This window comes from Calliphora vicina, chromosome 4 (assembly GCF_958450345.1).
Source record: "Calliphora vicina chromosome 4, idCalVici1.1, whole genome shotgun sequence".
Classification (NCBI taxonomy): Eukaryota; Metazoa; Arthropoda; class Insecta; order Diptera; family Calliphoridae; genus Calliphora; species Calliphora vicina.
The window spans coordinates 60,204,064-60,221,253 of NC_088783.1; the positions used below are offsets into that span (position 1 = coordinate 60,204,064).

Below are 17,190 nucleotides of genomic sequence, written 5' to 3' on the forward strand. Positions count from 1 at the left end.
GCGTTAGATGATTTGTGCGGTTCTAAAGTGGTGATTTTGACACGGAACTACGCCCAGGCCAACCAAAAAAGTTCGAAGACCAAGAATTCGAGACATTACTAAATGAATATAGTTTCCAAACTCAACAAGAGCTTGCTAGATCATTGGGAGCTACTCAATTAGCAATTTCAAAACGTTTGCAATCAGCAGGATTCATCCAAAAGCAGGGAAATTGGGTACCTTATGATTTGAAGCCGAGAAACCTTGAAAAACGATTTTGCATGTCCGAAATGATGCTTGAACGCTATGGAATAAAATAATTTTTGAAAAATGAATCCATGACAATAACCCAAATCATAAGAGATTGTATGTGAAGCCCGGCCAACCATCCGAATCGATACCAAAGCCAAATATCCATGGCGGTAAGGTAATGTTCTGTATTTGGTGGGACCAAAAGTGTCCTATCTATTATGACCTGCTGAAATCTGACCAAGCCATCACAAAGAACCTTTACCGATAGCAATCGATTCGTTTGATGCGAACATTGGCCGAAAAACGCCTAGAATATGCAGACAGACAGACAGACATGAAACCGTAATATTACATCAAGACAACGCTCGGTCACATGTTGCAATACCTGTTAAAATGTATTTAAAATTAAGTGGTTGGGAAGTTTTGCTTCAGCCGCCTTCTAGTTCTGACCGAGCCCGTCGGACTAAGATTTGTTTCGATCGATGCAGAACACTCTCTCTGGGATACGCTTCACTTTGGAACAGAGTATCCGATATTTGCTTGATTCGTTCTTGTCCTCAAAATACGAGAAGTTCTTTAGCTCGGAATCAATATTTTGCCGGTAAGATAGGAAAAGGTCATATCTAATAATGGCCAATACTTCGAATAAATTAATTATGTAGAAATGTTTCAAAATAAAAAATAAAATTTAAAAAAAAATCGCAATATATCAAAGCTTAGTTTTAATAACACAAATCGGATTATTATTCAATCCAAAGGAAATACTTACTGAAGATTTTATTCACTTTTAAAGACGTCATATTTTGGGTCATATAAAATGTCTCGATTTAAAAAGTCTATAATTTGATAAACACTTGCAATACATAATAGCTGTAATAAATTTGGTTGACTGATCTCCGTTTTGGAATGAAACTTCCCTAGTATTAAGGCAGACTCTATTATAAATGAAGTTGTAGATAAATTTCATAGAGAAACTTCTGAAATAATGTTTATCCTAAAATTTGTGAAAAACAGCCAGTATTTATTAAAATGATATTAAAAAAGGCCTAACAAACCTTGATAAACGGTAAATTTTAATTTGATTTTATTCATGTTCAATTGTAGTTAAATTAAGTGGCTGCAAATATTAATTCAAATCAAATGTGTCACGTTTGATATCGTAAGTGTAGCTACAATCAATGCAAATTTAGAGAGGTAAAACGTTCACAGAATGAAGAAGAAAAGCGGAACTTGAGAGAAATAAAATAAATCCACCAAAGTATAAATAACATTGGGATAAATTAATAGAGAAAAAAGTTCAAAATATCGTACAAGGCAGCGAAGTTTTACACTTCCACGAGGGTGGGTTTATATGTCCGCAACTTTTTGAATTTTCCGGCTCTTAACTGAAAGGACAACATTGCTCTTGTCAACAGGCATCTCTTTTTTGTTGCAAAAAACCTTCACTCAAATAAAGTCTATGCTTGATATACATACACTATGGAAACTATCCACCATCAATTTCAATGGTAAAAGTGTGGATATACAAGCACGGCAGTTCCGAATGTTCTGGACGTCCAGTTTAAGGTTTTACACCCGAAACAATTGAAAAAAATTACGATAAGTTCGAGAGATTGTAGAAGTCATAAGCTTCTCACATGGCTCAGTGGTTTCAATTTTGAATGATCACTTGGGTATGAGAAAGCATTCCGGAAGATGGCTGCCGCCTTTGCTCACAAAAGGGTACACACATGTGCAGTTTCCGTTGCAAAAATCCATGAAGCCAAGTGACTATTTCTTGTTTCCAAACCTTAAGAAAGAGATTTGACTTCAATGATGAAATCGGAAAGAGATTTGACTTCAATGATGAAATCGGAAAGAGATTTGACTTCAATGATGAAATCATCTCACAAAAAATACCTATTTTGATGACCTCGAAAATCGTATTTTTTGGAAGGGATAAAAAAATTGGAAATACATTGAACAAAGTGCATAGAGGTCAAAGGAGACTATGTTGAAAAATAAAACCAATAAATAAATAATAAATACCAAGCTTTTGTAGAAATTACTTAAACTATTCTTTATTACAAGTATGCCGGGAAAGTATGTCGCATGCTAAATCAAACTTAGGAAAGTATTCTACTTTAGTTTAAGAAAATCATTATATTTATTCCAATTCGCATATAGTATGTTTACATTTTTCTAGATGCGCTCTAAAAAGAGTTATATTTTTGTAGCGTTCAAAATCTCAAGTTTATTGGAAATATATTTTAAACCACAAAATGACAGAAACTGCCTTTTGCACTGAACATAATACTTCAATTTTTTTTTTCACCTCAAAGGCTAACAAATGTCGCATTCTCGACCGTGTAAATGCACTTATCTTAGTATGTAAAAAGTGGTACTAAAAAGGGGCAGTTTTACTTCCACTTCTCTGGAACTTGTCAGTTCTGTTTAGAAGAAAATTTTATACGTTTGCGGAGGAGCTCTGTGAACCTTAATCCTCCGAGACATTTAGTATCACCGAAATAGATACCAGTTGACTGTCAAATGCATATTTAATGCTGTGATTAAACCCACATTTATGTATAGCGTGATAACTTGGTTTGACTAGATCCTTTGAATGTGTTCTTAGGACCATTACGATTTTTCTTATAGGAGAGCTATGCGAGACATTGTGATGTACTGACAGACATTGGGTATAAAATACATTTCTAAAATTAGGGACAATATAAGTATACAAAAATTTATGGTAGTTCTAGGTATAAAAAATGTATTTACATCCTTCGAGCCGGATTTGAACCAGCGACCTATGGATATCTTTGCTTGCTTAGAACACTACAGTCCACCGCTCTACCAACTGAGCTATCGAAGGTCTTAACTTTGAATAGATAAGAATACCGCTTAATGTATACATTCAACTTAAACAATAACATTTAAAACAAAATTGGAAAATTTACACTTTTCTGAAATTAGGAATTCAATTCCTTTTAATTAGTTTCATAACACAATTTTTTTTTCAGTGTAACCCGTATACCCAAGGTGTAAACAGACAAACCATCAGCATTGTAAATGGAAAATAAACAAAAACCCAAATGCCAAGAATTAAAGGACCATGTTGTAGTTAGAACAAGCGTTGCAAAGGAAACCTTATAGGCTGCAATAAAAAATGATCTACTAAGGAATTTTAAATTAATTGTGGTTTGGCTAAAGAAAGAGAGTCAGTCGTCTTTTTTTGTTGTTTAGTTTGCTATAGCACAGTGTACATAAATTAAATATTTATGTTTAAGAAAAAAACAAAAAAATAAAATAAATTTAGTTGTGGAGAAAGGGTGTCAAATCCAACACTTTAATTATAATGAATTAAACACATATTTAGTTAGGTAATTCACTAAGTGTAGACAAAATGTGGTTAATATTTAGCAGGAATTTTTAAAACAAATATTTAGTTTTATTCTTTATATTAATAAAGGTAATTTCTAAGATGATTTATTTTTTAATTTTATAATTTGAAATTTTATAATCTTTCAAAAGCATTTGCATTTATTGACCTATTAACCTATTTGTTTGAAATTATCTGCACGGTTGAAATGCATTTTAGAAATAATCAACACCTTCGATAGCTCAGTTGGTAGAGCGGTGGACTGTAGAATTGTTGTGAATGTTGTGAAGAAATCCATAGGTCGCTGGTTCAAATCCGGCTCGAAGGATTCAATTATTTTATATTTATGCACTAAACGATCTAAGACTTCCTCCTCAAAAAACTGTAAGGATGACCATATAAAATTCTATACCAAATAAATTCTATGTGAGTCTCATTACAAAATAACTATGTAGAATATCAGTCTATTATTTCATCTAGATTTCTTATAAGGCTTGGACTGAGGACTATGTTTTCTGATAAAATAATTTTGACGCAATTTTGAAGATTTTTTTCATTTTTGCTGCTTTCACGTATTTAATATCCAGTATATTTTTCATATAAAGAAAACCTTCGATAGCTCAGTTGGTAGAGCGGTGGACTGTAGTATGATTCAGAATTATGAAACAGACATCCATAGGTCGCTGGTTCAAATCCGGCTCGAAGGATTCAAATATTTTATATGTCTACAATTTACAAAACACTCACATAAGATCGATCTTCGGTTAAATCTTTAGCGCATAAAGTGGTTCCAATAAAATTCAATTCAAAAAAATTTAGTGAAAACTGGCTTTACATTAGAAAGATCCTAAAAAGGTTTACAAATTGGGCTAAATCATATTAAAGTGCCCGAAAAGATATTTTGTACTGAACTTTAGTTCACCATAACAACTAAAGTTTACGAATGAAGCCCAAATTCCAGTTCGATGAGATGTGGAAAATATCTCCAGGAGCCAGTATGACACTGTCGAGAAACTTCTTTCTACATGACATGAACGACGTGGGAATCACATAATAACTGCTCCGAGTTTTCGTCTTGCAACCCACATATTTTACACACCAGAGTCTAAAAATATTGATGGACTATTGAAGATTAAGTTTTTTTTCATCCGCAGCTTTCAAGTATGAAAAACAGCTTCGATAGCTCAGTTGGTAGAGCGGTGGACTGTAGAGTGATTCAAAACAAATGATGCAGATATCCATAGGTCGCTGGTTCAACTCCGGCTCGAAGGATGCAATTATTTTGTATTTTAAATGTTTGGATTATTTATAAAGTCTAATAGCAACATACAAATAAATCATTTTTGTTTTATCCTGGGTCAATATAAAATATAATTTTAAGGAAAAAATAAATAAAACTGATTTTTTAAAGAAATATTTTCCAAAGAAAACATTTGGCTAATATCATCATAGAAATATTCCGGACAAAATTTGATTATCGATCCTGATATAAATATTCTGTCGGTTTTCAAAAAGTTTAATCTATAGATAAAAATGTTTTAGTTGCAGGATTTTATGGAGATTCCACCAATTGAAAAACTATATTTAGTTTATAAAGAAAACCTTCGATAGCTCAGTTGGTAGAGCGGTGGACTGTAGTTAGAGTTGTGAGTAATAGATATCCATAGGTCGCTGGTTCAAATCCGGCTCGAAGGAATGAAATATGTTTTAATTATTTTCACACCATGATCATGAATTGTATATGAACGAACGTCCAACACGACATTCTTATATGACTTTGGTTTCCGTACATAGACTCTTGGGAATCAGGTTATCTTAGACTTTATGGTCACGTAGATCGACTTCAAAATGATATCCTCTGTATAAATCACGGATAAGGATGTTTAGATACTCTAATGCATCCAAGGCAGAAACGGAAACCGGTTCTAGATTCTACATAGTAGAGATGGACTCTGGGTTGTCGTTTAGACTTTCGGATAAATGTAGTATCCTTTGTATAGAATTCTGGCAGTTTTTAAGGGCTTCAGATCTTGTATTGGGACATGTCTCCCGAGTTATGTTGATATTAAGCCAACATTAGAGGTTCCGAGAGTTAAATCCTAGTTGGGTTGATGGACTACAAAAGAGCTTTAAAGTAAGATTGTGTTATGTACCAGTACACTATAATATATAGAGCAACGGTATTGCACATAAGCTTGCAAATCAAGATTTGGAGATAACTTTGTCCCCTTTTAAAATGCATAAATTGAAGGGCAGACAGACCAGTTTTGTAGGCGAGTGGTTGAAGAGGTAGAGTGTGTACTACACGACTATCTGCACTAGACATTTTTTTGATTCTCTTTTACACTTTTCGCAGCTTCATATCATTTTTCTCACATCAATGTTTAAATGCATTTGACAATGTAAATATTCACACTGCGAACAAGAACGAAAAAAGGAAACGAAAAATGTCTGTCTGTCTATTAATTTCGCGATTGTAAAAGGTTTAGACAAGTTCAAAAGAGTATGAGAAAAATGTCTGCCTTTCAATTTCTGCATTATAAAAGGGGACCTTGGAATTTGCGAAAGTAACTGATTGTAAGTAAATATCTAAGGGTAGTACTGGCTACTACAAAGTCTCAATGGCTTTGTTTCCCGTGTTGATCGAGGCAGGTACCTGACTGACGTCTACTAGAGTTGAAACATTTGTAAATATAAATTTATACGAATTATAAGTCATTATTAGCTTTGACCTTTTCCCTGCTCATCTTCTGAGGCCAAGAACGAATCAAGCCAATATCGGATACTCTGTTCCAAAGTGAAGCGTATCCTAGAGAAAGTGTTCTGCATCGATCGAAACAAATAGTGGTCGGACGGGACAAGGTCTGAACTATAAAGCGGGTGAGGCAAACCAGATTTTGAAAGCTCTTGTTGATTCTTAAAACAATCTTCATGGAGTAATGCCTCCAATTACACTATGCAACAAATAAAGACTTTTGGAAAAACACAAGATCATGACAGTATAGGTTCGACTCTACTACAAAAGGGTAGTAAAACCCTATACTTTTTTATGGGCCCCCAAAGTTTCTGAAAATCAGTGGGGCCTCTAAAAAAGGTGTCATCAGTTTTTGGCTAACAGCTAATTCAGACTTTGTGATACGGCTTAACTTTATATGGCAATAATATAGCTAAGAGTCCGCCAAATAAATTTTGTTAAAATTTTTTCCCAAAAAATAGCTTTTTCGTGCACTTTTGTTGAAAAAATATATGAAGAACATTTTTTTTTTACTTTTTTCAGAATAACTTCCAGGGACTCCTAATTTTTCACTAACAATATTTAGCAAAGTTGTAGCTACGGCAAATCTTAACAAATCCTGTAAACATATCAATGCAATCTGAACATATCTAGGCACTCTAAATAGCTTTCGAAAATCACTATGTAGCTTAAAAATTTTAGTTTTTTAATATTTTTGACTCTAAAACAAAAATTTTTTTTTAAAAATTTATGTTCGAGTGTATACTTCTCTATTATGCTGGTATAATGAAGAATGGGCAAATCATTGTCGGTATGATCCGGGCGCATCACTTTATACAATCTTGATCACGCAAGACCGGCTTGATGCAAGATATGAAAAAACTTTAAAATTTTTGATAGTGGGCATGGTTTGTGGAGCTTCTGAAGAGTAAATATAAGCTTTTTATATAAGTTTTTGATATCGGTGGAAACCTTATAACTTGAAGATTGATATTTTAGTGAAATGAATTAATTTTGTGATTTTTCGGACGTCATTTACCTTAAAAACTAACAATATTTTAAAATGGTGATTTTCCATCAAGAAAAATAAAAACTTTGAATTAATGTACAATTTGAACAGTTACAGACATCACAATAAAATTTGGAAGTAATATAGATCTAAATGTTCTTAAGTCAATGGCATCACTAAAACTAAAACGGGGAATATGTGTTCCAAAAACTGATTTTTTTAGAAAATAGCCCACTTTGACGTAATTTACAGTATGATAGTCAAAAGGTTTTTGTATGTATATAAACAACATATAGGGCTAGACAAATATGACGAGTTTTTGAGGATCGGTGCTTTGCGTTTTTAGAAATTTTTTCTAAAACCTAAATTTTTTTTTCAAAATTGGCCAAGTTTGGATAGTGCTAGTCGGTACAATGTCCGCTTAAGTTAGTCAAATTTTACTTTATACGTTTTTGCATTAAGTTCTCTTTCCAGATCATAAAAAAATGTATATAGTCCCGAAGAAAATTAGTTTTTTATGAAAGAAAAAATATGGGAATTTTTTTTGGAAAAAACTTAAAAAACACACGCATACAAAGTTGAAATATATAAAAAGATGCTTCAACTTTGGATGCGTGTAACTTTTTGTAGGGTCGAAATAATTGTCATCAGGTTTTTTTTTATTTTCTTTAGAATTTTATCGAAAATATTCGTCATATATAAAAAAACAAATTTCGACCTTTCATAGGCCCATCATATATAAAATACGAAAAAAAGATCGAGCAAAATTTTTTAAAAAAATTGAACCTAAATATCTCTTGTACTAAAAGAGATAACTACAAATTTTTTTGTAGACCTTCTCAAGGTCTATCTATATTTGAAATTTCAGCTCATTCGGATCATAAATGGCTTTTTGGCAATTTTTTTTTTAAATGTGTGACATTGAGGGTCCACCCACTGATCCTCATTCCGAACACCTCAGCCGAGTAAATAATACAGCACAACATAGAAGTGTGGACTTGATAATACTATTGTAACAAAAAAATCTTTGTTTTAGCGTCAAAAATACGAAAAACGAAAACTGTTAAGGTACAAAGTGGTCTTTATGTGGTATGTGGAGTGACTAGACACATTCAGAATGCATTGATATGTTCTCCAGAGTTGTTCACCTTTACCGTAGCTACAACATTGCTAAATATTGTTAGTGAAAAATTAATTGACCCTGGAAGTTATTCTAAAAAAAGTAAAAAAAAAAATTTTCTTCCTATATTTTTTCAACAAAAGTACACGAAAAAGCTATTTTTTGGAAAAAAAAAGGTTTAACAAAATTTATTTTGCAGACTCTTAGCTATATTATTGCCATATAAAGTTAAGCCGTATCACAAAGTCTGAATTAGCTGTTAACCAAAAACTGATGACACCTTTTTTAGAGGCCCCACAGATTTTCAGAAACTTTGGGGGCCCATAAAAAAAAATCGGTCATCAAAATGGCAAAACTGAGTTTACTACCCTTTGGTAGGAGAGTCGAACCTATACTGCCACGATCTTGTGTTTTTTTCACTGTTGCACTGTGTTATTGGTCTTCAAACTTTTTAGGCTGTCACCACTTCTGAATCACATAAACCATCTCCGGATGAAACCGATGGAACTCATTCACCATAAGCTTTGACATTTTTGAAGCAAAAAACAAGTAAGGAAGTAAGTCGGGCAAGCCCGACCATATGATACGCTACACCGAGTATATGATTATAAACAGTTTTCTTTTGATATGCTACTTATTTGTATTGAATCTTATTTGAATACCAAAATTCTTAAGATATTTATGCTCGATAAAGTGATTTTCAGATGTGCGCCTCATATGAGAGCTATGACACAGTGCAACAGTGAAAAAAACACATGATAATGACTGTATAGGTTCGACTCTACTACCAAAGGGTAGTAACCGTATACTCAGTTTGTCAATTTTGGTGACCGATTTTTTTTTATGGGCCCCTAAAGTTTCTGAAAATCAGTGGGGCCTCTAAAAAAGGTGTCATCAGTTTTTGGTTAACAACTAATTCAGACTTTGTGATACGGCTTAACTTTATATGGTAATAATATAGCTAAGAGTCCGCCAAATAAATTTTGTTAACATTTTTTTCTTTTTCGTGCACTTTTGTTGAAAAAATATAGGAAGAAAATTTTATTTTTTTACTTTCCAGGGTCTCCTAATTTTTCACTAACAATGTTTAGCAAATTTGTAGCTATGGTAAAGTTGAACAACTCTTGAGAACATATTAATGCATTCTGGACATGTCTAGTCACTCTAAATAGCACATAAAGATCACTTTGTACCTTAACAATGTTCGTTTTAACTATTTTTTGACGGTAAAACAAAGATTTTTTGTTAAAATAGTATGATCAAGTTCACACTTCTATGTTGTGCTGTATTATTTACTCGGCTGAGGTGTTCGGAATGGGGATCAGTGGGTGGATCAATGTCAGACATTTAAAAAAAAATCGCCAAAAATCCATTTATGATTTGAATGAGCTGAAATGTAAAATATAGATAGTCCTTGAGAAGGTCTATGCATTTATCTGTAGGTTATGTCTTTTAGTTCAAGAGATATTTAGGTTTATTTTTTTTTTTAAATTTTGCTCGATCTTTTTTTTTGTATTTTATATATGATGGGCCTACGAAAGGTCGAAATTTGTTTTTTATATATGACGTATATTTGCGATAAAATTTTAAAGAAAATAAAACAAACCTGATACCAATTATTTTGTCCCTATAAAAAGTTACACGCATCCAAAGTTGAAGCATCTTTTTATATATTTAAACTTTGTATGCGTGTGTTTTTTAAGTTTTTTCCCAAAAAAGTCCCTATATTTATCCTTTTATAAAAAACCAATTTTCTTTGGGACTTCATATATTTTTTTATTATCTTGAAAGAGAACTTAAGGCAAAAACGAATAAAGTAAAATTTGACTATCTTAAGCGGGCATTGTACCCCCCAGTCCTATCCAAACTTGGCCAATTTTGAAACAAAATTTTAGGGTTGAGTAAAAAAATTCTAAAAACGCAAAGCACCGATCCTCACAAAATTGTCATATTTGTATAGCCCCATATGTTGTTAATATACACACAAAACGTTTTTACTATCATACTGTAAATCGTCAAAGTGGGCAATTTTCTAAAAAAAACTCAGTTTTTGGAACACATTTTCCCCGTTTTAGGAATTTCGGTGTTTGAAAACAAAGAATGACACGTTAGTGATGCCATTGACTTTAGAACATTTAGATCTATATTACTTCCAAATTATATTGAGATGTCTGTAACTGTTCAAATTTTACATTAATTCAAAGTTTTTATTTTTCTTCATGGAAAATCACCATTTTGAAATATTGTTAGTTTTTAAGGTAAATGACGTCCAGAAAAAAACAAAGTTAATTTGTTTCACTAAAATATCAATCCTCAGGTCATAAGGTTACCACCGATATCAAAAACATATATAAAAAGCTTATATTTACTGTTCAGAAGCTCCACAAACCTTGCCCACTTTCAAACATTTTAAAGTTTTTTCATATCTTGCATCAAGCCGGTCTTGCGTGATCAAGATTGGATAAGGTGATGCGCCCGGATCATGCCGATAATGATTTGCCCATTCTTCGTTATTCCAGCACAATAGAGAAGTATACACTAGAACATACATTTTCAACAAACAATTTTTGTTTTAGAGTAAAAAAATTGTAAAAAACTAAAATTTTTAAGCTACAAAGTGATTTTTGACAGCTATTTAGAGTACCTAGATATGTTCAGATTGCATTAATATATTTACAAGAGTTATTCAGATTTACGGTAGCTACAACTTTGCTAAATATTGTTAGTGAAAAATTAGGAGTCCCTGGAAGTTATTCTAAAAAAATTAAAAAAAAGTGCAACAAAAGTGCACGAAAAAGCTATTTTTTGGAAAACAATTTTAACAAAATGTATTTGGCGGACTCTTAGCTATATTATTGCCATATAAAGTTAAGTCGTATTACAAAGTCTGAATTGGCTGTTAACCAAAAACTGATGACACCTTTTTTAGAGGCCCCACTGATTTTCAGAAACTTTGGGGGCCCCTAAAAAAAATCGGTCACCAAAATGGACAAACTGAGTATAGGGTTTTACTACCCTTTGCTAGTAGAGTCGAACCTATACTGTCATGATCTTGTGTTTTTCCAAAAGTCTTCATTTGTTGCATAGTGTTACGGACCGAAAATTTGGTGGGATGATTTTCGTATATATTAAACATATTTGAGTTGAATTTTATTTAGATACTAACATATTTCAGAGATTTATACATATTAATACAATTTTCGAGAATGGGATCTATGAAACATTGTGGACCGATCAGTACCGATCAAAAGTTTGTGCTAAATTTTATCGAATTATCTTTAAAATTCCGACCTGTAGTTTTATTACAAGGTTTACATGGACGGACGGACGGACGGACAGACGGACATCGCATAGTCGACTCAGAATGTGATCCTGAGCAGATTGTTATACTTTAAGGTGGATGTTAGGAAAATATTTTTGCACAAACCCTATATACCCTCCCCTCTATAGTGGTGTAGGGTATAAATAGTAGACTTTTTTCGATCAAAATGAAACTCGAATAATTGACAACCCTAGTAGATAAGGAGGTGGTAATGGACTTGAAAAATTTAAATATCTTGTACTTTAAAATTGAGTGGAAACATCTGCGAAAATTGTCCACAAACACTACTCCCTCTATCCTCCATCCCATAACCTATTTTCTTAGTTGCAACACAATGCTTTGAATGAGTAGGGGTCATCCCCTGAGTGCTGGTTCAAGAAAATAAGATATTCTGGTTAATATTCAAGTCTTGAAACGGTTAACATCAATAGTTTAGTAGTAATATATTTATTTAGGAATCACTGTAATATTTATACTTAAATTTCATGGAATAAACTTTGGCAAATTAAATAAAAAGAATCAATAAATTAAAAATAATTCACATGAACTGTAATTGAAATATTAAAAAAAATAAATCAGAATTTTAATGAAACTATAAATTTAGTTGCATTTATCTATCGATTATTAAAATGCTGCATTATTCTGTCAGAACCATAAATTTTGTGGAATCATTCGATTAAATTGTCTTGTGTTCTTCAAATATTTTTTTTCAGCTGAAACGTTCAATTTATAGAGCATATTCATAATTATTTGCTGTTAAATCTTAATTTGTGTGATTACGTTGTTTTTGATACTTCGTGGATGTTAAAATACACTAGATATAATATTCAATTATTATGCATGTGAATGGGGGTGGTGACAGGGTAATGGGGTGTTACTAACCCTCATATGTATGTATGTAAGTATGTTTGTGTATTGGCACGTACGTGAGTATGTATGTATATTTATTTGAGTTTAATTAAATATTTGTGGCAACGTGTTTTGCATAAATTGTTGTATAATTTTGGTTTAAGTTTTATGGTTTAATTAATGATCTATAACAGACTCCCTTTTTACTTAACCACACACTCACACTTTGGAACTTGTAAAACAAACACATACTCTTGAAATTACAAATACATATGTATAGTAGATAGGAAACACTTGCATATTATAGAGAGGAAGAGTGTAATCTGAGAAATTAATTGATAATGTTGGTTGAAATCCATTTATCAATCTGAATATCAGTAAGAATTTAAATGCAAAGTAAATATTTACTTTTAAAGTTGGTTGTAGTGAATATTTTGTAAATATTAAGGTGTTATGTCAATGCTAAAAGTTAATTAAATGATTTAATACACTTTTTAATAATAAAATATAATGGAATATTGTGTTTGTTGAAAGAAAATGTGCAAACTGTACAGTGATAATGATAGAAGTTGTTTAAATTAAAATGAATTGACACAAGATCTTAAATTTCGAACTTACGAGGGTGGGCAAAACGTCCGTGCGTTTTGAATAGTTTCAACATAGTTTCCTTTGAGCTCTATGCATTTTGTCCAACTTTTGTATCCATTCAAAAAAATAAGATTTGTCTAGGTCATCAAAATAGGTAGTTTATGGGATATGATTTCATAGTTGGAGTCAAATCTCTTTCCGAGGGAAAATTTTTCAGATTTGGAAACAAGAAATAGTGACTCGGGAGAATAAGGCAGAAGAGCGAGCATTTCGTAACCTAATACATGGAAACTGTAAATGAGTGTACCCTTTTGTGCACCCGATTTATAAATAAATCACAAATCTAGCTGGACAAAATTAAAAAATAAATGTCTGGCAACATTCCTTCTGATCATTTAATGAGCCTCTCAATACAATAGGGAACTGTAATTCATGTTTTGTTTTTTTGGTTTTTAGCTCCGATTAGGAAAAACTAAGCTTTAAAGTCAGTTGTTGTCAACAGGTACATTAAGATTTCAAAGAGAAGTGTATTTTTTGTGTGATTTTGGTTTATGATTAAAAAGGCTACCGTGATTTTATTGTCATAATTTTTTTATATTATTATTAAGCTCTATTTCAAGGAAATATGGAACAATTTTCATTTAATTATTTCCATTGTAACTATTAAAAAAACTATTTTTTGTGAAAAGATCAGAAATTGGAAAAAATAAAATATTTCCTTTTTTCAAGTAGATTTAGAGCTCTATTTTTTCACTTTTCCAGTATGACTTCTACTTTTTCACGAAAGAAAATTTTTGAAGAATGGGTAAATACTCCCAAAATACATTGCAAAAAAAAAGTTGGTTTTTTATAATCGTTTATATATTTGAACTCATTTTTTATATGATTCATAAGTGAGAAGTGAACCCAACGTGATTTATTAATTTTGTCCAGTTAGATTTGCGATCTACCACACTGTGCGATTGTGATCAACACCATATCGTGATTTTTTTGAATTGTGGCAGATGTAGAGATGTTCTACACGGCCACATCGAAATTCAGTAAACCTTAATTTTTTCCGCAAAAAGTAATGCTTAATGAGCAGACACAATTAATTTTTTTTAGGCTGCTATCAATGGCTGTCAAATACAAACTAAATGACACAGCTTGTTTAAATTTTGATAGGAGTCAACTGACAAATGTCTGTTGAGAGGTTGAGCTTTCAGTTAAGAGCCGCGAAATTGAAAAAGTCGTAAGTCCGTTTACTATGGGTTTAATAAGTAATCTTCAGTTTTCCAATATCTCTTGTAAACAGCCATCTATTTAATTCACAGTAGTTGCGAAATATAATTCGGTATTGTTTTTAAATTGGTCTGATGTGTACATGAATTTCTGTAGGGTGTTTTAAGCCCGATATAACTTAACTGTCAATCGAACTGTCATACTGCTCTCACTTTTTAATATTTATGATCAGTATATTCTGGCAAATCGTCATGAATAGATTGACGCTTGAACAATGCTACCAAATAGTCCAAATTTACTTTGAAAATCAGTCATCGAAATGATTTCGTGATTTTTACGGCGCACATAATCGTCCATCTGAGCAAGCTTAGGTGTTAGGTAAACAAACTTGCCGCCTATGGAGTGGAACCAATCCACAACAATCCCTACAGACTCCATTACATCCAGAAAAATCGGTGGCACATTGGAACTTATTTATTCAAAAATTAAGACGGATGGTGATCGTAACCGCACCATGATCAATGATGTTTTTGTTTAAAAATATTGGATGAGATTGATCCGGGCGAGACGTTATTTCAACAGGATGATGCCACGTGTCATATGGCGACCGAAACCATCGATTTACTTGTTTTCGAGAAATGGATCTGCCTGCAAGGTCGTGTGATTTGACACTTCTCGATTATTCCTATGGGGCCATGTGAAGTCACTGGTTTATGCTGAAAAACCACAAAAATTTACGCCTTGGAAGCCAACATTGTTCGTGTTATTCGTGACATAAGGCCAGCAATGCTCCGGCTCAAAATTAGACGTCCAGAAAGAGCTTCGTCAAGAAAAGTCTAGTTGGCTATATGATCGTAATTATTATCAAATGTTAATGCTATGTAAATATTGATCTTTTGAATAAAACAATTTTTTGAATTAATATTTATTTTTTTTGTGATATTTTTTACAATTTCAAATTATGCCAGGCATTAAAAAACAACCTTTAGGTTTAGGGGATGGATATTTAATGGCGTTTTCTTTTCTGGCATAAATTATGCCTTTATTCTGCCTTTTACCCTTTTCTGTGTTCTTTTCTAAAAAAATATGTAGTTTGGTAAGGGTATAACGTGTTCATTTCAAATAATGTTGCCTTTAAACCCCGAAGATATGCTACAAAGGGTTAGAAATGCTGCACTTTTTAAACAGCAAAATGTATAGTTTTACAACATTTAGAAGGTACATAAAAGAAAATTGCATAAATGGTAATGGTTTTTGTTCTATTGTGATCATTAAAAATGTAAAACATTATGAGGGTATGGCAACATTTTGTATCAGAAAAGAAAACGCCATAAGACTCATCTCATTCAAATGTTGCATTCTAACTTATTTATATGGATTCTAATATTTTTTCCAATTTTGCTGCATTTATTTTTCTTCTATTTTTGAAACTGTTCTTATCTTAGAAATATTTTTTATACAAAATGACCTACTGGCCTATATGCTGATAATTCTTTGTGCAATAATCTGCCTAATTGAAATGCATTTTAGCACACACTAAGACCTTCGATAGCTCAGTTGGTAGAGCGGTGGACTGTAGTATTGTTGTGAACTAAAGAAGAAATCCATAGGTCGCTGGTTCAAATCCGGCTCGAAGGATTCGAATATTTTGTATTTATATATTTAACAAAACGATCTAATGAGATCTATCAGATAAACACATAAAAGTCTTACAACTATGTTCAAAGATCATATTGCAAACATTAATTTAATATAGTTTGAATAACATTTCATTCATATTTAGATGGAAACTTCGTCCATTCTCTAGATCACATATTAGGGCTACATCTTCTTTAGATGTAAAATGATGATTTTGTTTTTCTTTCTGCAGTTTTCTACTATTCTGATCTAAATTTCCTTAATGAAGACAACCTTCGATAGCTCAGTTGGTAGAGCGGTGGACTGTAGTATTGTTGTGAACTAAAGAAGAAATCCATAGGTCGCTGGTTCAAATCCGGCTCGAAGGATACAAATATTTTATGTTTTAAAATCGGAAAACCGCTTCCCTCTCATAATAAGATAGAGGGAATAGATATATCAAATTTAGTAGAGATATTTTTGGGATCCTATTTAAAAAGTGTCTTAAAGTCATAATCACATATTTTTCAGTTATTACCATCAATATAATCATTATAAAATTATGATAGAACTTTTTAAAAATTAAATCCTTCGAGCCGGATTTGAACCAGCGACCTATGGATATCTATTTAAGCAAATGTCGAAACTACTCTACAGTCCACCGCTCTACCAACTGAGCTATCGAAGGCTTGTTATCTCTATCTAGCTAACAAACGGTAGTTTTATTTGGTGCTAATTAGCAGATGAGATAAATAAAAATGCATTAGTAAATTAAATTTAACAGTGTGAATTTATTTATTATTTAAATATTAGTAAATTTTTATTTAAATTTTATTAAAGTTTTAAATTTCAAAGATAATCAATCAAAACTGTTCATGTAATAGTAGTAAACCGTGGCTGTGTATATGTGTTTGCGTGTGCACTTGATGGTATTTTCCATGTTTAACCAAAAACAACCAGCCAACAACCAACTTTTCAGCGGAAGCGGAAGTGTAAATTATGAAACTGTATTGTTTTACACAACTATAGTAAATATATTCATGAATAGTAGTAGTAGTGTTTTCCATATGACTATATACATATGTATAGATTATATATGAGTACATATTAGGATAAACCAAAAAATTTAATAAAGGAA

The 17,190-nt window shown here is 32.0% G+C and overlaps 7 non-coding genes across 7 annotated transcripts; 5 read left to right on the forward strand and 2 right to left on the reverse strand.

The window, feature by feature from the left end:
- Positions 1-2,992: 2,992 nt before the first annotated feature.
- TRNAY-GUA (transfer RNA tyrosine (anticodon GUA)) lies at positions 2,993-3,085 on the reverse strand. The gene is made up of 2 exons: positions 3,049-3,085; positions 2,993-3,028 (listed from the first exon to the last, which is right to left on the reverse strand). It is a non-coding gene; the product is annotated as a tRNA-Tyr (tRNA).
- A 738-nt stretch (positions 3,086-3,823) lies between these two features.
- On the forward strand, positions 3,824-3,920 carry TRNAY-GUA (transfer RNA tyrosine (anticodon GUA)). Its single transcript has 2 exons — positions 3,824-3,860; positions 3,885-3,920. It is a non-coding gene; the product is annotated as a tRNA-Tyr (tRNA).
- A 281-nt stretch (positions 3,921-4,201) lies between these two features.
- Positions 4,202-4,299, forward strand: TRNAY-GUA (transfer RNA tyrosine (anticodon GUA)). Its single transcript has 2 exons — positions 4,202-4,238; positions 4,264-4,299. It is a non-coding gene; the product is annotated as a tRNA-Tyr (tRNA).
- Positions 4,300-5,193: 894 nt separating this feature from the next.
- On the forward strand, positions 5,194-5,287 carry TRNAY-GUA (transfer RNA tyrosine (anticodon GUA)). The gene is made up of 2 exons: positions 5,194-5,230; positions 5,252-5,287. It is a non-coding gene; the product is annotated as a tRNA-Tyr (tRNA).
- A 10,690-nt stretch (positions 5,288-15,977) lies between these two features.
- TRNAY-GUA (transfer RNA tyrosine (anticodon GUA)) lies at positions 15,978-16,073 on the forward strand. The gene is made up of 2 exons: positions 15,978-16,014; positions 16,038-16,073. It is a non-coding gene; the product is annotated as a tRNA-Tyr (tRNA).
- Positions 16,074-16,345: 272 nt separating this feature from the next.
- TRNAY-GUA (transfer RNA tyrosine (anticodon GUA)) lies at positions 16,346-16,441 on the forward strand. Its single transcript has 2 exons — positions 16,346-16,382; positions 16,406-16,441. It is a non-coding gene; the product is annotated as a tRNA-Tyr (tRNA).
- A 198-nt stretch (positions 16,442-16,639) lies between these two features.
- Positions 16,640-16,740, reverse strand: TRNAY-GUA (transfer RNA tyrosine (anticodon GUA)). The gene is made up of 2 exons: positions 16,704-16,740; positions 16,640-16,675 (listed from the first exon to the last, which is right to left on the reverse strand). It is a non-coding gene; the product is annotated as a tRNA-Tyr (tRNA).
- Between the last annotated feature and the right edge of the window lie 450 nt (positions 16,741-17,190).